Below are 22,420 nucleotides of genomic sequence, written 5' to 3' on the forward strand. Positions count from 1 at the left end.
ACACGTCTCACACTCAACACGACACACAACACGACCCACAACACGTCTCACACACACTGAATGACACACAGCACGTTGCACGTACGTCACACACACACAAAGTCGCACACACAGTTTGTTGCATGTCTCACATATCATGTCACGCAGATGTCACACAACGCACATGCACTCGCACAACACGTCACACGCACTACATGTCACACACGCATGACGCACACCACATGACACATGATACAAAATGGCACATGACACAAAATGGCACACATGACATTGAGACACACACACACGACACTGACACGTTGCACGTGGAACACACAGCACGTCGCACACACACACAAGACGGCAGAGGACAAGACGGCTGAGCTGCTTGGGCCTCTTTCCAAGGCTTGGTTTTTCTCAGCTCAGGGCCCTGATTTATCTGGTGCTCTGGGTAGTTCCCCTGATCACACTTCCTCAGGCTCTTCCTTGAGAGGAGATTTATCATGGGAATTACGCGGAGAGGAATGATCCTGGGGAAGTCAGTGCCGAGCCTCCCAAATCTGCACCTTTGTCTTTCTTTAATGAACAGATGGAAGATCAAAGCATTGTATTCAATCCTTGAAGTGTCCATCCCATTTCTGTGCACACTGGACTTGAAAAGTTGTCCTTCTTCATCTGTACACCACACGTGTCCATTTTAAATCCAAAGATGCATAATGAGCCATGGGCTACTTCCCTATGACACAGAGGGTCACAAGCATGGTAGTGAAGAGGACAGATTACTAAGTAATCCCAGTGGGTTTCAGCCTCGTAGGATCACCTGGAAGGATTTTTCCTTCCTTTCAAAAGGGCAGAACCCAAACCCCATTCAGAAGATGCAGGGAATCTTACAGTAAATTCTTCCCACATGGTCCCCTTTGTAAAGCCAGTCTGTCAGAGCTTGCCTTAGCACAAGAAAATAACGCCAGGCAGTGGTAAGCACACAAACAAGACTTTATTTACGAGAGGGAAAAGGACTAGGCTAGGCTAGAGAAGGGGTGGATTAACAAAACTTGAACTCTGGAAGTGCTCCAGTCTCCCAAACAATTACACCCAGGAGGTCAGGTTGATGTTCTCTCTCCCTTCTCTTGCAGGGACAGCGATGGACGGCTGCTGCTCTCTTGACATTGGACGTCAGGGAGGGACTCCATGATGGACACAGGAACGGGTGAGTAGACCTAACTAAAAACCCTCCCTATCCCTCTTTGCGTCGTCTCTGCCTGGATGTTAGACCCTATCTACGCGGATTCAATCCGTGCGTGGGAGTGTGCTCCCCAACCCAAACTAATAGAGGAAATGGCTAAAGGTCACCAGCTTCTTTTCCCAAGTCCAAGATGGCCACCTGACAGATAACCCAAAAGGTACATGCCTTTGTTCCCTTCTTTTAGGAAAATTTGGCAGGGGCAACCAGCATTTTACACACCCGGAGACTGGATTTGACCAATCAGGGAACGTTGCGGGGCAGGGTGACCCACACAGAAGGGGGTTGTATATCCCCTCTGAGAACTCCTCCCTGTGTCCTCTACCAATTGAAGTGGGCGTCAGCCCCGTAGGACCACCCCGAGAGGGGATTTGACCAAATAAGGGAAGTGCTGCAGTGGAGTGACCTGCCCGCAACAGGATCCTGTGGTCCCTCTAAAATGTCCCCACACCACCCTCTAGCAGTTGGCGAGGGTTTCACTCCCACCTTAGGCCATCTCAGAAGGGAAATGTGTACCAATCCAGAACAGGTATAGCCCGAAGGTCTAGGCCACGGTTTCTTCAAAAGACATCCTTGGAACGAGACGGGCTCTTCCCCGCAGTGTTGTGTTGCGACTTCCCGGACGATGCTGCCAGCCTCGTAAACATGGAGCTCCAGAGATCGGCGGCTTCTGGCCTAGATCTTCGGGCACTGCCTAGTCTGATCGTTACGTTTCCCTTCTGGGATGGCCTAAAGCGTGTGTGCGAAACCCTGACTGATTAGCAGAGGACGGTGCGGGGATTTCATGGAGGGGTGATGGACCCCTCTTGCGGGCAGGTCACCCCACCATGGCACTTACCCTGTTTGGTGAAATCCCCTCTCTGGTGGGTCCTAAGGGGCTGAGGCCACCCCAAGTGGGAGGAGCTCTTGGAGGGTCACGTGACCCACTTCCGAATGGGTCACTCTGCCCCAGAACATTCCCCAATTGCTCAAATCCATTCCTGAGGCAGGTGCATGGAGATAAAACACCCCCAGATTGGTAAAGGAGTGGGAGGATCTCTTAGAGGGGTCACATGCAACTCCTTGTTTCGACTCCCGTTTGCATCTTGACCCCAAAAGTCTTCTGTCATGGGGTCGGTCTCATGGTGACAGATGAGCGATGTCTGAGGAGTGAAGGGGCGAGGTCCCATGGCTGACATCAAATAACTTCCCTAACCCTCAGGGTAGTTTGGCCAAATGCCCATTGTCAAAATGGCTGCCCTCCCACGCAGTGTGTGTGTCCCAACACCCAGAGCCCGTGCGGCCGCCCTCTCCGTCGGGGCTGTGTGGCCCAGCGACCAGAGTCCGTGCGGCCGCCCTCTCCGTCGGGGCTGTGTGGCCCAGCGACCAGAGTCCGTGCAGCCGCCCTCTCCGTCGGGGCTGTATGGCCCAGCGACCAGAGTCCGTGCGGCCGCCCGCTCCATCGGGGCTGTGTGGCCCAGCGACCAAAGTCCGTGCGGCCGCCCGCTCCGTCGGGGCTGTGTGGCCCAGTGACCAGAGTCCGTGCGGCCGCCCTCTCCGCCGGGGCTGTGTGGCCCAGCGACCAGAGTCCGTGCGGCCGCCCTCTCTGTCCAGGGCTGTGTGGCCCAGCGACCAGAGTCCGTGCGGCCGTCCTCTCCGTCGGGGCTGTGTGGCCCAGCGACCAGAGTCCGTGCGGCCGCCCGCTCCGTCGGGGCTGTGTGGCCCAGCGACCAGAGTCCGTGCGGCCGCCCGCTCCGTCGGGGCTGTGTGGCCCAGCGACCAAAGTCCGTGCGGCCGCCCGCTCCGTCGGGGCTGTGTGTCCCAGCAACCAGAGTCCGTGTGGCCGCCCTCTCCGTCGGGGCTGTGTGGCCCAGCGACCAGAGTCCGTGCGGCCGCCCGCTCCGTCGGGGCTGTGTGGCCCAGCGACCAGAGTCCGTGCGGCCGCCTGCTCCATCGGGGCTGTGTGGCCCAGCGACCAGAGTCCGTGCAGCCGCCCGCTCCATCGGGGCTGTGTGGCCCAGCGACGAAAGTCCGTGCGGCCGCCCGCTCCGTCGGGGCTGTGTGGCCCAGCGACCAGAGTCCGTGCGGCCGCCCTCTCCGTCGGGGCTGTGTGGCCCAGCGACCAGAGTCCGTGCGGCCGCCCGCTCCATCGGGGCTGTGTGGCCAAGCGACCAAATACACCCGATAGCAACGGACAATATGGTTACTCTCTCCCTCAATGCTGTGTGGCCCAACGGCCGGAGTCAGTGTAGCTGCCCTTCACTGCAGGGCTGTTTGGCTGAGAGTTCAGAGGCAAGATGGTTGCCCCTCCTCTTGGGGCTGTGCAGTCTAGTGGGTCAATGGGGACGTGGGCAGCCACCAAAGGATGGATGGCAGCCAGGGCAGGTGGACCCAGGCCCTCATTACTCCACCGGCTCCTCGCCCAGGGCCTCGTCCGTGGCCAATGTGTTTGCCATTGAGTCAGTGGGGATCCAGCACTGCGGATGACAATGGCTAGTTCACCCAGGTTACTTCCTTGGAGATGTCTCTAGGCCATGGGCTGGGGGTTTCTGGGTTCCCGGCGTGGGAAACTCCCAGAGTCTCCGAACTCCCTTGCATGTCTGCAGGCCCCCAGGGACGTGGCTGGGTCTCGGCGCCTCAGAGCTCTGCAGTCAGGGGCTTGAGCTGTTTCTGGTCTGGAGCCTACAGTGTGCATTCTCCATTTTCAGCGGTCTGAGCTGCTCGCTTACACACTGGTGCTCCAGTTGGAGCATGTCCGGCAGGGCTGGGGTGGGGCTTGGCTTTCTCCACCTAGACTATGGGGTTCTGTGTGGCTGGTTCAGCCCGGCACATGCTGCTCGGCCTCTTCTGTCTCCTCCTTCCCATGCAAAGCTGCTTTGCCATCTCACAAGAGATGGGATCAGTGGTGGGCTCAATTGGCTCCTGTTGGCCTCTCGATGTCTGGAAGAGAGAGAAAGGGCAGGAACCCAAATGAGAAGAACAAAACCTTCAAGCAGGGTAGTTTTCCACAGCACAACCCCACCCTACTTTGCTGATGCTCATTGGCAACTTCCCTGAGAGCTGGCATTTCTTAAAGAGAGCACCCAACCCCCCGCAACCTCTGCTACCCTGTGGGCTGGCAATGGTAAAAGGGAGTCTGGGAGAATTTCTCCTCTCTCCACCTGGCTCTGATGAGTGAGGGAACCACATGCGAGAAGCTGTGTGAATGTAGGGCTCTGTGCAGTGGGATGAGATGTCCTCCATGGTGCCCAAAGGTGGGGTTGTCCTGCCTTTGCAGTGACTTCCTTCTAGTGAGAGAGATTTCAGAGATCAGCTCCGGGATTCTGCCCTGTATCAGTGTGTGGGAATGGGGCAGAAGTGGGGCAATGGTGCACTCAGGAAAGGAGTAGGGCTAAGGGGGGCCCAGGCTGCAGCCACTAAACCCCTGCGTGCTGCGTTGCGGCCGGGCCGGCTCTGCCTGGCTGGGGTGGGGGCGAGGAGGCTCCGCACGTTGCCATTCCTCATCCCCGCCAGCCACGTCACTACGACGAGCACCACACTGGGAACCTCTGTCCCGGGGGCTGATCTTCCCTGTAGGCTCTGCCTCCCCGCAGCTCCCATTGGCCGGGGATCATTAATCCGGCCCTTGCCCTATTCCCCAGCCTGTTCCAATCCTGCTCTTGACTCCTGACTCCGGCTCCAACCCTTGGCTCCCCTAGGCTCGGTCTCCACCACTCTGAGCACGAGGCCCCAGAGCCACTGCTCCAACCACTGGGCCCAACCAGCCGTGCTTTGGCTTCCGACACCAGCGCTATGGAGGAGTCGTTCACCTCACTGCTTTCCATGTGTATGGCCCTGCCTTGGTCAGCGCTGGTTTTCATCTGCCATGGGGCTGCCCAGTGACATGGCTTTCTTTGATCCCTTTCAACTTCTTCCAAGTCTTCTCTAGGCCCGACTAATCGACATAATTTTGGGTCATCTGCTGATATCCACCTCCTTGTTCAGCCCCGGTTCCAAACATAAGGACATAAGAAAGGCCACAGCAAAGGTCCATCTAGCCCAGTATCCTGTCTTCTGACAGTGGCCAATGCCAGGTGCCCCAGAGGGAATGAAGGGACAGGCAATCATCTAGTGATCAGTCCCCTGTCCCGCATTCCCAGCTTCTGGCAAACAGAGGCCAGGGACACCAAAGAGTTGAGAAGCGTCTGTTGTATTTACCATAGCAGGACAAAGAGCTCGTCTGTGTCGGTCCCGGTTCCCTAGTCAAATGCAGAACCCGACACGAGATTTCCAAGCTTCTGCAACCATTTATAATATCTGTTGAGGATGTACCACGTGGTCCTGTCTGATTTCAAAGGCACTTCGTGAAAAGCTGAAACCAAGAGGAAATGGGTTGAAAACCCCGTGATGCTGATGTGACTGGTACCTAGGAAACCTCCACTTCCGATGGCCATTGCCCCCTGCTGTTAGCTCCCCAAGAGTCTAAGGGCACAAGAACAACAACTCCGCTCCTCCCAAAATAGCCCTGGACAGAGAGGAGACCCCATTCTTGCCTAACTTCCCCCTCTGCTGGCAGACACTCCTCCACACACCCGCACACACAGACGGTTGGGGGCACTTGTTCTTTGGATGGAACAGGAAAGTGACAGCGGCAGCCACATTAAACCATACAACATTTAGGCCGAGATCCACAAAGGGATTTCGGCTCCTAACGTCTCCTGAAATCCTTTGTGGCCCTGTGCCTTCATTCCTGAAGAGCTCACAGGGAAAAGTGTTACCCATGTGCCCTCATGGGATTTCCTAGGAGCTGATAACCAATCTCGGAGTGAAGGTCCCTGGCCTGCAATCACTCCATTCCAGGGAGGGCAGGTGATGAATCTTTCCCTACAGAGGGGAATCGTCATCATCATCATCATCGTCCTTAATACCAACAGCCCTTTTCAGTTGGGTCAGGCCTTCCTTTAGAGACTTTCTGACCTTGATGAAGACAGTCTCCCCACACAGCTCTAAGGCTATGTCTACACTAGGAGCTCGGGATGGAATTCCCCTGCTCCCATACACAGATTGTGGGACCACGATGAAAGCTGGCGTGACCATCCTTCTTCCTTCAACGCTGTCCTTAGACTGAGAGGGACACATTCAAAGCTGTGTTCAGGCCCTGTGCTGCACCCCTGTGCTTCCCACAGAGGCCCAAACACACAGAGGTATTTCCTTACCTTCATACAGGCGGGAGATTCCATCTTCATTCACTGTTTCAGACAACAAATCACAATAATGGTGGATAGTATTTCCTAGACAAACAATGAATACAATGACAGGTTTCAGAGTAACAGCCGTGTCAGTCTGTCTTTGCAAAAAGAAAAGGAGGACTTGTGGCACCTTAGAGACTAACCAATTCATTTGAGCATAAGCTTTCGTGAGCTACAGCTCACTTCATCGGATGCATACCGTGGAAATGAAGCTCATGCTCAAATAAATTGGTTAGTCTCTAAGGTGCCACAAGTACTCCTTTTCTTTTTGCAATGAATACAATGGCTCTCATGGCTTTTCAGATCCTTTCCTGAAAACTGCTCATGATGCAGCCATTCTCCCAAGACACCTTTGGGAAATTCCAGACATTCCTTACATCTGTTCACAAAGCATATTCCAGAAAGCATCAGAGGCCCAGAAGTTACTGAGAGGCTGACTTCCAAAGGAGATTGAATTCACATCCTGCTGGTTTCCCCTAGGCTCAGCCAAAGAAGTGTTGTGGGCGGGGGAAGTTGGTGCAGTCGATTCAGCTAAGTTGCTCCCTTCATCTTGGAATACATGTTTATTCACACACACATGCACACACACACACACCCCGTTTTAGGATTCTGGTGCTGTTGGAGGGAACAGAGCAGCCGTCCAGAAAAGGGCTCTGAAGGAAGCATTGAGAAAAGATCAAGTGAATTTGCTCTGCTTACCAATGAATCGGGCTGCTGAATGTCTTATTGTTGTCTGTGAGCTTTCCAGGTACTGTAAGGCCTGGAACAGGAATTTGGGGATGTGGCTCTCGTTGTTCTGCATCTAGGAAGAAAGAAGGAAGAAATGCACAATATACAAATGACATGTTCTTCCCACAGGAAATAGTCCAGGAAAGACAATGCATATAGCCAGGCCCTGGCAACCGCCAATATGAACCCATACACCAGAGCAGCACCCCTCTGAAGTTCCTATTGTGTTCTCCAGAACCTCAGCTTTCATTTGAAAAGACAAAGTTCGAAGGTCGGAGAATTGTGGAGAAAAATATCAACAATGTGAACGGATTGTAACTCCTGCTGAAATGAGCCAGCAGAGAGCCTGGAACGGAGTCCTGCAGCCCGACCGAAGCAGATGGGTACTCAGGGTGTGGAGTTAGAAAGGTCTTCCTCAAGTCCCCATTCACCACTCTCAAGGCACAAGGAATTCACCTACCAAGCAGATCCAGACACACTTCAAGAGCTGTGAGGAGCCATCCCAGGCCAAGCTGCGGAAGAGTGTCTTCAAATGAGCCCACCTGAGGAACACTGCGCAGCGGAAGAGCGTCAGTTTACATGACTGCAAGAGAAGAGGAGACCAAGAGGGTTCTCCCTGAGAGAGGGATAGTCTGGGGGACATGGAACCTTCCCTGTCCCTTGTTCTCCTGCTTTTCCTGCCAGTGGAGATTCCTGTCATTTGTTCTCCACAAGAGTGTGCTGAGGAGAGGAAAGGGAGAGTTGGCTGGAGAGAGCCAGAGCCGTCCTGTCCTTTGGATGGTTTGGGGTGGTTGCCCAGGGCCCCGTGCTTTGGGGGGCCCTGCACTTCAGGGGGACGCAGGCCCTGGGTCGTGCCGGGGCCAGCAGCAGTACTCCCAGATCCGCTACGCTATGCCCCACCTCTTTCCCAGAAGAAGGCTTTAATTCCCAATTGTGCTGTGTGCTGTGAGGATGGATGAGGCACTTGGCTCCAGCATGGAGTGAAGCAGGGAGGAGAAGACTCTGCTTGGGCAAGGGGCTCTGCCGATGACTGGAGTGGGGGCCCCAGGAGATACTGGCTCTTTGCTCTTCAGGCAATAATGACCGTGGCACTTACCAGTTTCACACTCTCCTCCTGGTCTTCAAGATGCAGCAGCAGGGGGAGCAAGCAGTGGATGATTTCCTGCTGCACAAAGGGTTTGTCGGGGTCCTGCACCCTGCTCACCACGTTGCCAAGCAGTACAATGGCAGCTGAGCGCACACTGCCCTTCTCCTGGCAATGACACACAGGGGGTGGGGACCCCCGGTTAAAGCCAGGCAGCATCAGAGCAGAACGCCACTGGGTGGTAATGCACACGCTGCTCCGGTCCCCCTGTGTGAACTACCTGGGCTGGCGGGAGCAGGGAGGCCACCAGGCCAGCACCATGGACATCTTGTGCAGGGCCTGAGACCCTGTGCGGGACAGTGCAGCCCAGGGTGTCCCAGAGGCAGTTTCTGTCTGGAGAGCACAGAATCCTAGAACCCGAGAAGATGAGGGGAGAGGGCAGGCAGGCTGCTGGAGACTGGTGTGGGGAAGGGGAGAAGCAGCTGCTGGAGCCTGGCAGGGACTGGCTGCTCCAAAAGACAGCATTTCTTTGGCTCTTGGGTGCCCCTGAGAGCCGGGCCATTCCCGACCCACCTCTTTCCTGCTGAGAATCTCCACCTCTTTGGGGGTCTGTGTTCTCCAGGCAGCTGGTCATCTGCCCAGTGCCAGGCCCCCTCTCCCCCAGGCCAGGCTGCAGCAGGGGCTGGGAGCATGGCACTGAGGCTGAGCTTTGGAGAGAAGAGCTCTGACAGGGAGGTGGCTCAGCAGGAGATTCCCCACCCATGGCGGGGGCACTCCTTGGCGGCTCCATGGCAGGCCTGAGGGGCGGGAGGAAGGGGATGGGGAGAGAGAGACAAGGGCATCACAGACAGCTGGAGCGGGGGAATGGGCTTCTTCTGCGGGTTCCAAGCCTTACGTCATCAATGAAGGGGCGAAGGCTGACAGCAATGTCCTGGGAGATGGAGCCAAGCCCCTCCCTGTTGAGGAGGTGGATGATGTCTGCAGCTTTATGCATGGCCTCCATGACACGCCTTCCATCCCTGTTACAAAACATGGCCAGGATTGCTGGCAGCTGGGCCCGTAAGAATTGCACCTGCCGGAATGAAGAAGGCAGCTCATTACTATCCCAGGTGACAACCTGGAGCACATGATGGACCACTGCCACCGATGATAAACCACGGAGGGCACAGCCCCCCAACGGGGCAGAAAGTCAATCTCCTGTCACTCTGTGCCAGTTGCTCACTGTCACCTTTGTCTTTGCTCACCCCGCCTCCCCCATTGCATCCCATCTGCAATCAGGGCTCAGCTCACGGGAGCAGGGAGCATGGCATGCCTTGATTTGTTCTGAAAGCACCTCCACCATTTGAGGGCTGTGTTTTAAACAAGAAGGCTTGTGTGTGGCTCTCCCTCTCATTTCTGAGCTATTTGATGGAGATTGGCTTCCTGGGTCCCCTGGGCAATCCCCGGCTCTCACCTTTTCTGGCTGGAACACAATACTGCCAAGGCCTCGCAGACTGAGCCTCCGTATGATGGAATTTGCATCTTTGGTCCAGTCCATGAGCTGTGCCTGGAGGGCTGATCTTGTCAGGATGGTGTCAATGGAAGGACTCTGGAGAAACTGGCAAGAGCCAAATGAAGATCAGGTTGAGGAGCAGAGGTCTTATTGTGGGGTCTGTTCCCTGGACAGTCGTCTTTCCCAAAGGGCCACTTCCTCCTATGCAAAGTCTCTGGTGAGTAGGGAGCCAATTGCTGCTGTTTCAGTTGGTTCCTTCCCCAAATTTAGACTAATGCACAAGTCACAAATAAGCCCCCAGGGAAAGGGGAATCTCCAGACCTCATTGAGTGCCATGGAGAGAGCCGTGGGGCAGAAGAAAAGCAGAACCCCAGGAAAAGGTGAGGAGAGAAGCATGGCCTTGGGGCACTGGAGAAACATGGCTTCTTGTCCCATAACCCCATCTGGGCACATCCAGCCAGGAGCAATCTCACCCTGTCTCTCCCTCCCTCTCTTTGCCATGCCCCGCATCCATCCATGTGCGGAGAGGAGCTAGCTGGCGGTAGGGCTGCTAAGCTGCTGACAATGTAGCCTAGAGCTTCCTGTCCTGAGCTGCTCTCCAGAAAGCCCACTTCTGCCTGTCAACTCATGAATCTCACCTCAGTGCAGAAAGCCAGGGCGATAGTTCTCTGCTCCTCCTCCTTCCCACTCTGGACGATGGTGATTGCCTCTCTGAAAACTGCAGGGAGCTGAGGGTTCTCAAACTCGATCATGGCTCTGGAACATGGAACAGAAAGTCCCTTTTGATTCTCAAGGGGGAGAGAGCGTTCAGCTCCAGTTGCTGGGCTGAGCTGGCAGCCTGGAACTGAGGACTATTTCACACGCAAATCCCATTCCCAAGAGAGACCCAAAGAAGAGGAAACGTTGAGCTCCTACCTTGCAATCAGGCCAACCCCCTGCGAGTAGTGATATCGGGAGGCTATCATGTCCCAACCCCGATGAAACTGGATGCTGGCAAATTCCTTCCAGTAGCCGGGCATGGAGAAAAGCGTCTTCACAGCCTCCACTGAGGTGCTAAAGACAAAAACAAACAAACAAAAAAGAGTGTCAAGCAATGAGATCAGCCCCAAGCATGGCAAATCTGCACAAGTCATGAGACACCCAGCATGCTCAGCAGTAGCTAGCCTCCCCAAGGATCGATCCAGTGTGATACCCTGTCTACACTGCAGTTTCACCGACTTTGGAACCAGTTAGGGACACTGTAGCTTCTTCAAATGGTTGGTGTCATCACTCCCAATGGTTGAATACTTGATTCTTTACTGTGACAGGTAACAGGACTCAAGCGGGCATGTGGGTCCAGATCCTTTGTTGGTGGAATCGAGCAAAGCTCCATCAGTTTACGCCACCTGAGGTGTCTTCTGGCGCTCTCTCTTTCCCGTGCAGATGGAAGCCCCTAACTGTGCCCACAGAACCAGATGAACTGGTCCCTCTTCCTCCTGTCTGCCTGTGAGGCTGACGTCCTGCGGGGCCTGTCCCCATGTGGTGCCGGTGTGGCTCTGTCCGCGTTCGGGGAGAGAGGCCCACGGATTTGCTCAGCAGGCACTGATGAAAGCACTGACCCTTTGGCGGGTGGCAGACGTGGATGGATGCACAAACATGGCTGCTGCCTGAGTGTGTAGGGAAAGCAGCTGGGCTGTGGACGGCGTCAGATGAGCGAGTGTGACTCACAAGAACGCACGGCTCTCAACCCTTTTCCCTCAAGAGAGACCTGCTCCCAACTGAGCCTGGGCTAACGACAGCACCCGAACAACTGATGGCCGTGAACAGCCCCCATGTGTTTCGCCCAACAAATCTGTTCTTCCTTTTCCTTTCAGTCATCACCTTAGGAGACTGAGGCAGCTGCATCCCTCCTCGGGGCTGGATGTCTGCCTGGCCATGTAGGTCCCTGGCAAGTGCTGATCCATCACGTACTGCACTTGCCTGACGCAGAGAATGAGCAGCTGGGGATACATTTGCAGGATGGCTTCTCGGTATCCCCGTAGGAAAAGGAGCTCATAAATGGTCTTCATTGCCTGGAGGGGGGAAAGAATTTCACTCAGCTCTCCCAATCTGCCACCTGCCCCCATTGCCATTCGCTATTGTCCCTTTGTCATATCTCCTTTCCTCTCCAGCGTATTACAAAACAGTATTGGCTTCTGAGAGGGGTGGGGACATTTGGAGGCTCCTGAACCTTCCCCCATTCCTGGAACGGAAGCAGGATGGAAAGATGAGAAGAGTCTGGATGACATTATTCCCCATTAAGAAAAGGAGTACTTGTGGCACCTTAGAGACTAACCAATTTATTTGAGCATGAGCTTTCGTGAGCTACAGCTCACTTCATCAGATGTATACCGTGGAAACTGCAGCAGACTTTATATACACACAGAGAATATGAAACAATACCTCCTCCCACCCCACTGTCCTGCTGGTAATAGCTTATCTAAAGTGATCAACAGGTGGGCCATTTCCAGCACAAATCCAGGTTTTCTCACCCTCCACCCCGCCACACAAATTCACTCTCCTGCTGGTGCTAGCCCATCCAAAGTGACAACTCTTTACATAATCAAGTCGGGCTATTTCCTGCATAGATCCAGGTTTTCTCACATCCCCCCCACCCCCATACACACACAAACTCACTCTCCTGCTGGTAATAGCTCATCTAAACTGACCACTCTCCAAGTTTAAATCCAAGTTAAACCAGAGCATCTCGGGGGGGGTAGGAAAAAACAAGAGGAAACAGGCTACCTTGCATAATGACTTAGCCACTCCCAGTCTCACTTTAGATAAGCTATTACCAGCAGGACAGTGGGGTGGGAGGAGGTATTGTTTCATATTCTCTGTGTGTATATAAAGTCTGCTGCAGTTTCCACGGTATACATCTGATGAAGTGAGCTGTAGCTCACGAAAGCTCATGCTCAAATAAATTGGTTAGTCTCTAAGGTGCCACAAGTACTCCTTTTCTTTTTGCGAATACAGACTAACACGGCTGTTCCTCTGAAACCTGTTATTCCCCATTATTTCTCTTTCTGGTGCAGAGCCTGTGCTTTGGCTTTCCAGCCATGACTGGAAGGGCTGAAACCATCCTGAGGAGATCCGTTCTCCTAGGCCCAGTGTTTCTGGCCCAGTCAAAAGTACTGGACTTCTCAGGATGCCATGTTGGGAAGATTTCTAGCCACAGTTTACAGAGCCAGAAACCTGGAGACTTCCAAGAGACACCTGAACTGCACCTGTTCACTAAAGGGCCATCTGGAGCAGAAGACAACTGAGCCAGGGTACCAGCAGATAAACCACTTCAGATGTGTAACTTTGACCTGGGGGAAACTTTACTACCCCTCTTTGGTTTGATTGGAAGTGGCGAGGACACACTAAGGCCTGGTCTACACTCCAGAGTGAGGTCAACGCAAGGCCGCTCACTCTGCATCCCCCTAAGGATGGAATTTCCTTCCCATCGTCAGAACTGCCCCTCGGTGCCAAATTCGTCACTCCACCTCCACACGTGGCAGAGAGTCCAGGTCGATGCAGTCAGGTCGATGCAGCGTCAGACCAGACACCGCGTCGCTTTCCTCAACTGGCTTTCAGGAGCCTTCCCACAATGCCCCACCCTGACCTACAATCAAGACAAGCCCTTCTGGTGAGGACGGGCACTGCCGACACGAGCAGCAAAGTGCGGACACACACCAGGGATGGAATCGCTGTGGCGGCTGTCTGCCCATTTAAGTTAGGTCGGCTTCAATGTGTGGTGGAGCCATGACCTGAAGGTAAGAAGAGGTGAAACTCTCACACACACACAGATGCACCATCTTCCCTGTGGTGGCGGGTTCGCAAGGTGACATCTCAAATCTCACTTACAGCCAGAGACACATGGCTGCTCTTCTCCTCCCGGCGTCTCTGCTGGAGCTTGTCCAGCAGCTGCTGCAGCACCTCCCTGGTGAGCAGTGGTTCTTCACCCAAGGCCTTCCACAACTCAATGGCACATCTGCAAATTCAGAAACACACGTCAGAGCTTTCCTGCTTGGCCATCTCTTGCCCTCCCCAGGGAGAGGCTTGGAATACCAGAGGAGACAGCCACTGGTGCAGGGAGGCTAAGGCAGGGCAAGTCCCTTCAGAGAAAGTTGTATTTATTCCTTTCCCCGAATGGGTTCTTGTTTCTAAAGCTAACCCACTCTTTCCAAGACAGTGACCATGTACTGACCACAGAATGACCACCAAACTGTGACCCGCAGACTGCAAAATTCTGCTCTGTTACACTTGGGTCAGTCCCGAGAAACTTGCCTGACATCATTGGAGTTCCTCTGGCTGTTTGGGGCTATAACGGAGACCCAGCGTTTGGCCAAGTGTCTCTTAGCAGCTCAATTCTACTGCAGTGTGGTGGACAGGGTCAGAGAGTGAGTCAGCACATGCCCTGATCTGAGAAGATTCAAGAGCTTGGAAGAGGAGATTGTAAAGCCCCATGTGACAGAGATGGAAGGAAAGTAGGACTGAAATCCCCCTCCTCCATTCTTGCGGATCTAAGTCCTCCTTGTCCCCACAGGCATCTGCAGAGGAAGACTGCAGATGGATCCAAAAGACTTCCAGTCATTTGACTTCCAAGTTTGGTGAGGAAGGTCGGACGTGGTGGTGAAGCCCTAGGACATTGAGACCTAGGTTGGACAACTCAAGGGCAAATGGCCTGGAAGCAAGGTCTTCCGGAAGCTTGACTGAACTTCTGTGCCAATGCTGCCGAGTTTCTGTAACTTCTGAGCACAGCCCCTGGAAAGCACTGTGGCTGTTCCAAGAAATTCAGACCTGATTCTGAAATTCAGAAAGGTTTACAAATCAAACACTCAAAGAAATCTGAAAACCAACACTGTATTCCTCTGATAACTGAATTGGGTAAGAAGTTCCATTTCTTTCCTGCCGCTCTTCAATTTGCTCTGCAGTGTGACACAAATTTCTCTCAGGTCTGTGCAGAACTGCATTGCAGAAGATGCCAAGGAAAGCTGGACTTTTGACCTCTGGCTAGGGTTCAGTTGGGTTTCATGGCCCCGAGGCACATGGGGGTTGTGTTACAAACCCCTCAGCTGGCTGACCCTTCCAAGTGATCAGCAATAACCAGCAGGACTGAAAGTTAACAATCTATTGAGGTGGAAAGAGGCACTCCCCCTTCTCAGAGCTATTAATGCTGGCTGTCTGCTTGCTGCACTGCATTTAGGATCTGGTCATGTGGGGATGATTTTTTTGTTGATTTGATTTGATTTTCTTTTGGATCAATAAGGGCTGGAAATGTCTGTCTTAAGAGATTGACCTCTGCCCCACCGTTCCATAAGGATGAGTGCATTTTGTCACCAATTCCTCAGCCATGGAATAACTGGGGGGTCTGACGACAGATAAGAATCCTGCACTGGTCTCCAGGGGATAGACAGGTGGGCCTCATGGGCCTTTTCCATCTCTGCCTTCTCTCCTGCAGTAAGGAGCAGCCAGACCTCATGAGCCAGGGATGTTGAGTGAGCCCCCAAATCATTGATTGGCCCTGTACTGGATCTGAGAGGAAGTGGGGTGACCCATAGAAATCAGGACAATGTTGGAATTCTCCAGAAAAGTGGCATGTCTCCATCCCGGGGAGTGTAGGAGGAGGGGTTGGCTCCTCAGTGGCTGGGCCTGGCCATCTCTTCTTCGTAAGCATGGACAGCTCTCTGCACAGCAGGAAACTCCCTCGAACTGTGTGAGCCCCACGGACCCCTCCCGGCCTGTGGCCTCTCAGTAGGAGCAGGAAGAGAACTACTGGACTGAGGAGATAACAAAGCAGCTCCCTACCTGTGCGATGAGAGCGTGTGAGCCACACAGGTTAGAACCACGTCCTGGGGGTGGGAGCGAGCCAGCAAGGCCATGGCCCTGAGCACTGCTCTTCTGGCTCTGGGATCACAGCTGTTGTCAAGCCAGATTAAGATCCCTCCCACGACGTCTCCAACCTGGAAGAATGCCAGAAAGTTGAGGGATGGATTTATCAATGAGTGGCCTCCTCCCAGGGAAGCCCTCCTGGCAGCCCTGCAAGCCTCCTCTGACCTCGGTTGCCTATCTTGGCTGCTCCCTAAGAGCCTTTGACAAGTCCAGGAACCCCAGTCTTCCTGAGGTCTGGGTTAGCACCTTCAAGCTCAAAAACACGCACAAAACCTTAGAGTGCGCACAGTCCTAACTCCCCTGATGTCCCAGGGCCTCCCCTGCCGTAGCAAACGGCTCTCAGTCCCGCTCTCAAGGGCTTCCCTCCAGGAGCCTTTCCTCCATCTCTGCAACTTCCTTTTAGCTCTTTCTTGCACAATCCGTTCCTCCAGACCAGTGGTTCTCAACCTAGGTTCCATTGTGGGACACATCCAATCCGACCTGTTTGTCCCTGAGGATGTCCCAAAGGGGCGCAGCTCTGTGCTGACCGGGCCACAGGCTGAGAAGCACTGCTCCAGACCCAGCTGGTTCTACCGATGTATCCCAGAGCCCATGGCAGAGATGGGAGGCAGGGCTAGTTGGGTGGGGCTAGCCAGCTCCCGGCCCCAGTCTCTTAAGTCCCCAGTCTCTAACCTCGGATTCATGCTATGGCACTTAGAAGAGCAGTGCAGACAAGGTGACTTGGGCTGGAGCCCAGGCTCTGAAGCCACCCTCCTCCCCAGGCTTCAGAGATCAAGTTCCAGCCCCAGCCCAGAAGAGTCTGCATTGCTGTTTTGGCCCCTCAGTGCCAGCCCTGGGTGCCCAAGTCCATAGGGCCAGGCTTTCAGGCTCCTGCTGCAGAGTTTGCAACACAGGGAGACAGACCCTAAAGGGACAAGCCACCCCCTAGGACTCTTCCGTGAGGAATTGGTCATTGCTCTTTCCTCTCTCGAACAAGGAGCAGAAGCTCCAAGGTGGGTGGCTGGATTCTGTTGACCTGTTCTGCTAGCAGGAGTTAGAGCCCTGCACAAATCAATCTGCTGATTGAGGGGCCATTTGTTAACTTCCCGCTGGGAGCTGTTGGAAAGAAGGAACTCGGGCAGAGACAGGGATGACCTGCAGGAAACCCTAGGAACAGGCAGGTTGGGGAGGAAGTTCAGGCTGAGGATTCTGTTCATTGATTAGTCTCAGAGTTTCAGGAAAGCCAAAGCCCAGGAAGGGAATAAGTCTGCACTTCCGCGCCACGTGCAGGCGGTCTTTGGAGAAGGGCTTGAATGTCGCCTATCCCCGTGGCCAAGCGATGAATGGCAAGGGGCTGAGCCAACCTTCCAATCCCATGCCAGTGTCCCAGGAATGGTTTCCGAGGAGAGGAACTTCTCCCATCCCCCTCTCTGCGCAGCATCCCCCTGCCCCATTGCGGGAGTCTCTTACTCTCTCCATCTTGTCTCCGTGGAGAGATACGATGGCCCTCAGCTCTTCCTCTGCGGCTCTAAATCTCTGCAGGGTGGGTGTTGTCAGACCCTTCACAGCTGCCATCAGCAGGGCATGGAGCGGGGCTGAGGAAGGGTGCTCCCTGGGGGTCTGCAAAGAACAGGGACAAAGCCTGTTGGGATTGAGTATTTCCCTCGGGCAGCTGCCCTGGAACAGTCTGTCCCCGGGGGAGGCTGGCAGTGCCGAGGGAGCGTGGAGACTCCGGCTGAGCCCTTTTCTTCAAAAGCCTCCCCAGGTGCTAAGGTTTCCTCAACCTTTGTCCCCTCTCTGGCCCCCTCTCCTGAGAAGAGACGGGAGCCTCTCGGGCAGTGCTGGGACCCCAAGGGCCGCCCCGTTTCCTCCCTCGCTAGCCCCTCCTCGCAGGAAACCCCGCTTTTGCTGAGAAAGCCTCAATGTCCTGCAAATCCCATTCAAGTTGCTCCTTGAGTGTCGCCGAGGGGTCACTGGAGAACCTGCCCCATGTCCCATCCCACCCCGAGCGCCTGAGGAGATTGGCTCAGCAACTCTGGCAGCCCACAGTGTCTGCGAGGAAGGGACTGAGAATAGGGCCCAAACGGAAACACCCTCTTCCTTCCCCACCTAGCAGCCTGTGGGGCTGCCAGAAAACAGGCAGGAATCGCCGTCAGGACAGAAAGTAACTGACACTGAAGAAGCAAGTTTGCCTGGCTGAAGAGAAGCCCAAAGCCTGGGCCTCTGGGGCCAGAGCCCTGGGGGTGAGAACTCACTGGGCACAATGTTACTCCAGGGGGCCTGGTTCCAGGATCACCTAAACCCAGGGCTTGGGGTGCTGGAGGCCTTTGCCCTGGTGTCTCAGGGCACCCCCTGGCGATTACTGCAGCTGGCCTGCATGGCGCTGGATTAGCACCGTCTGTCCTGGTTGCCAACAGCTGGGGGGTAGCTCAGTGGTTTGAGCATTTGCTAAACCCGGGGTTGTGAGTTCAATCCTTGAGGGGACCATTTCGAGATCTAGGGTAAAAATTGGGGTTTGGTCCTGCTTTGAGCAAGGGGGTGGACTGGATGACCTCTTGAGGTCCCTTCCAACCCTGATATCCTAGGATGCAGTAGAGCACGGCGGAGTGGCACACTCGCCTCCATACTCCAGACCCCCAGCGGGTCAGAAGCTCCCAGAATTGCAGCCTTTTGTATGCGCTGCAGGGTGCTCTGTCCCGAAGAGGAAGAGTTACAAAGGTGTCTAAAGGCTTTTGTAACTCGGACAGAGCCCAGATGTTGGCAGGCGGGAGGAAACCTGGGACCTCTGGAGCGTAGTGCAGGAGCCTCGACCACAGGAGCGAAAAGCCAAGAGGCTGTTAGCTAAGGCTCTAGAGCAGACTCCTTTTCTCTGTGTCTCAAAGTGGTCCTGGTGCCACGAGATGGGCCAGAACCCCACAGCCAGGAGATATGTGGGTTCCCCCGACCAGGGCAGGGATGGGCCTGGTCTGATTTTCAGCCGTGCCTGTGTGCCATGGAAAGTGCATGAGAATTGGGCACCTGAGTCAGGCACTTCTGCCAATCCCACAAAGCACCTCTGGACTTCTTTAGGTGCCTAAACCCCTTTGTCAAAGCGGGCCTCGTTCAAGCGACCCAGATAAAGACTGGCTGGAGTTGATCACCCTTGACGAGTGTTTCTTTTCAGCCCCTGGGAGATATTCCTACACACAGCAAGGGATGCTTTCCATGAGCACGGCCACACAGCATCATTACCATCGTCATATGGGAGCTGCTTGTTAATGAGGGGCTGGGAGTGTGCTCTTCTTCCTGCTCTTCTGGGCTTCCTTTTTCCCACTTCCCCTTCGTGTCAGACGGCTCCTTCTTCGTCCCTGCAGCAGAAAGAAACATTCTTAGCATTTTGCTTTTCCATGTCTTCCCCCTGGTTTACAGAGGATGGAAGTTGGGCCCAGAGCCCTGAAGCGAATTGCCCAGGGTCAGACTGAAGGTTGTTGGCAGAGCTCAGCAGAGAACTCTGCTCTCCTGACTCCTAGCTGGAGGCTTTAACCACACGAGGCTTCCTCTTCCCTCGGGGCCAGTTTCTTTTCAATGGTGTCCTCTACTCTTCCCCTCCCCTTGCACCCCTTTCCTGTCAGTGATGGGCACCTGGCCTCCTTTTGCATTGAACCCCCCAAGAAGGAATGACTCAGCTGTGGTACGGTTCCCAGATGTGACCTGCTGAGACCTCTGGAGCATTTTCTTGAGGAAAGGGACCCATTCCAGGAGAAAAGAAAGGATTTCCTCCAACGTCCAGCCTCTCTCTTCTCCTTCCAGCCTGGAACAATGTTAGTAGTCCCCACCCCACCGTGCCAGATCCCCAGAGGGGGGTGACCTGACATTGTCAGCTCTCCCCACCTCAGTCATGGACCTCTGCCACCCTCTATATGGATTCCAGAGCCGGAGGTACCCATCACTGTCCCATGAGATGGCCCTGATGTCGAGGCTTGTCGACTGCCTGGTGTGAGTGTTCCTCACATGCTCCTCGTGAACTATGTGGATTGAACCATCTCACCTGTAAGATCCACTTCGACTTTGTCTGTCGTCTCCTGCAGCTTCACCTCTTCTGCCTCCACCTGGGTCTCCGCTGCTTTCTTCTGCAGGGACAAGTGTGTCCACCTTCTTGGAGAGGAAGCTGTTCTCTCCTCACTGCTCTCTGCCATCGAGTTGTGGGATTGGCAACAGACACAGAGTCTTTTCATGATGGTCCATGAGCATTTTCTTCCCTGGGGCTTCTCTGGCAAGGCCTGTTCTTGGGGGCTGAGGCCAGAGCATGCCTCAATGGCTGCAGGTTGGACGAGCACTTTGTGCACATGGATCTTTCTGTGCTCCCGAGAGGCGAGTCTTTGGAAAAAGGAACGAAGCCTGGAATAGAAAGAAGGAGGATATGGGTTTTTCTGTCCTTCTCGAAAGGAAGGGAATTAGTTTGCCCAGGATTCCCAGATCCACGAGAGTGGTCTTTTGAAGCCATCTGCTCCTCTAATAGCCAGGACTGGTTGCTGCAACCAAGAAGATATGCAACACAAGACCGCCCAGACTGGGTCACACCAAAGGTCCATTTAGCCCAGTACGCTGTCTTCTGACAGTAGCCAGTGCTGAGTGCCCCAGAAGGAATGAACAGGGAATCATCAAGCGATCCATTCCTGTTGCTCATTCCTGGCACCTGGCAAACAGAGGCTAGGGATAGAAAGAGCAAAAGGTCAGTTTCTATGTTCTTTGGTCATTGCCTGGGCCTAGTTGCAAAAATGCTTCCTTCTTAACCCCACTCCTTTGTGCACAGAATGTTGGGACTCTGGGAACAGATCGGGCCAAGCTGCAAACCAAGAAAGCTCTGTTCCCAGAGAAGCCAGGAAAAGGAAGAAAAGATTGTCATCTCGAGGGTTTGAGGGTCTGGAAGGATGAATTAGCAGCTGCAAATATGTTGACTTCTTCTCAACTATTTGAAAATCTGGAATGTATTAGCATGGGGGAAAGAATCAGTCAACTTGAAATGAAGAATGACCCATATTATTTCCAACATCCAGTCAGAAGTTAGGCCTCCAAAACAAGGACAAAGAAATCACAGCGAGACCCATGACAAATGTAGGCGACAGTTGATTGAAACCCCTTTCCTGGAAAGGAATTGTGGGGCGGGGGGGATCGACACATCTCTTTTCTCTAGCCCAAGGGGGTAGAGTAGAATTTGTAGAGAGTTTTGAGATCTATCGCCAGGAGATTCTTTCTGAGAGAACTACCAAGATGACAGCCAGGGGATGGGAGTGGAGCTGTATCACTTTCAATATCTAAGATTAATTTCTTCTGCATTATTTGAGCTCATTTTTGTGCATTTGAATCCTGTAAATTCTGAGATCGATATTCTCTCAATACACATTTCTTTGGCCGTCATGACAGGAGACAAAGGGTTTCTATTCCCAGCTTGAAGGCAAGGAGTGCATTAGGGGCAACTCCAAGGGAAAGACGATTGATGGAGATCTCAATCTAAATTCTACACGAGTTTTGTTATCTTCCCTTTTGGTTCTATCCCTGGAAATTCCCCCCGACTAGTCTGCTGAAAGATGAAATCGTCTAAATCTGCCTCCAAAGAACCTGACAGGCTGAAGCAGGAGGAGACCTGAGAGATGGCCACTTTCAAATCAAAAGGGAACGCTGAGACCTGCCTGTTGCCACACCCGCCCCCACCCGTCCCGAGGAGAAGGAGGCACCGACCTGTCGTGTGCGATCTAATGAGCAGGGAAAGAATCTGGGAATTACCTTCTGTAAAAACTCATCCTTTTGTTCCTCAAACACCTGTGGAAATAGCTGATTCAAGAAGTTGCTGACAGAGGGATGGTCCGCGTCTCTCAGCAGCTCCTTGGGTCACCAGCCGTTGTCAACCAAGCCAGTTGGCAGACTGACGGCAGGGCAAGAATGCTGACGCCCAACACTCTTTGCTGTTGGCCTCCGTGACATCACAATCAGCTTGTGCACAAACACACACAGACCCCACCCAGAGAGACACACCCCCACTGAGCAACTCCCCACCCTCCTTCCCAGCACTTCCTGCCCACCCCAGAACAGCTGTTTCATGGAATTGAGGATGCTCCGGGAGGGTCGGTTCGGGGCGGGGACATGGCATACTTGGGGCAGTGCATGGGATTCTTCTCTCCTAAGTGCAGGGCTCAGCACTTGTCCTTGCTGAACCTCATCAGATTTCTTTTGGCCCAATCCTCTAATTGGTCTGGGTCACTCTGAACCCTATCCCGACCCTCCAGCGTATCTCCCTCTCCGCCCAGCTTAGTGTCATCTGCGAACTTGCTGAGGGTGCAATCCATCTCATCCTCCAGATCATGCACGAAGATGGTGAAGAAAACCGGCCCCCAGAGTGACCCGTGGGGAAGCGGGGGAGGGGGTGGAGGAGAGGAGGCAGATGGTGAGTGGCAGGGACCCCACAGAGGGGGGTGCAATGGAGGAGAGGGGGAAATCATCCAGGCAGCGGTGGACAGTGTGGGCTGGGAGAAGGGGCGAGGCAGATACAGGAAGAGATGGAGCACAGGCGGGGAACTGGGGCCCAGGCACCCAGGGCCTGGTCATCGTTGGCACCAGGAGAGGAGAGGAGAGAGAGACAGAGACAGAGACAGAGTGTGTGTGATGGCCAACATACTAGAGGAGAGACAGAGAAAAACATGGTAGGATAGCAAGGAACTCACCTCCTGGAGTCATCTGTGATGAAGCGGGACTTCATGTTTCCTCTGAATTGTGTGGGGGTGCCTCAGTTTCCCCTATGCAGTTCTTAAGGATCTAGGGGGTGGGGTAAGGGTGTATGA

The sequence above is a fragment of the Caretta caretta genome, chromosome 4 (assembly GCF_965140235.1).
Source record: "Caretta caretta isolate rCarCar2 chromosome 4, rCarCar1.hap1, whole genome shotgun sequence".
In the NCBI taxonomy this organism is placed as follows: domain Eukaryota; kingdom Metazoa; phylum Chordata; order Testudines; family Cheloniidae; genus Caretta; species Caretta caretta.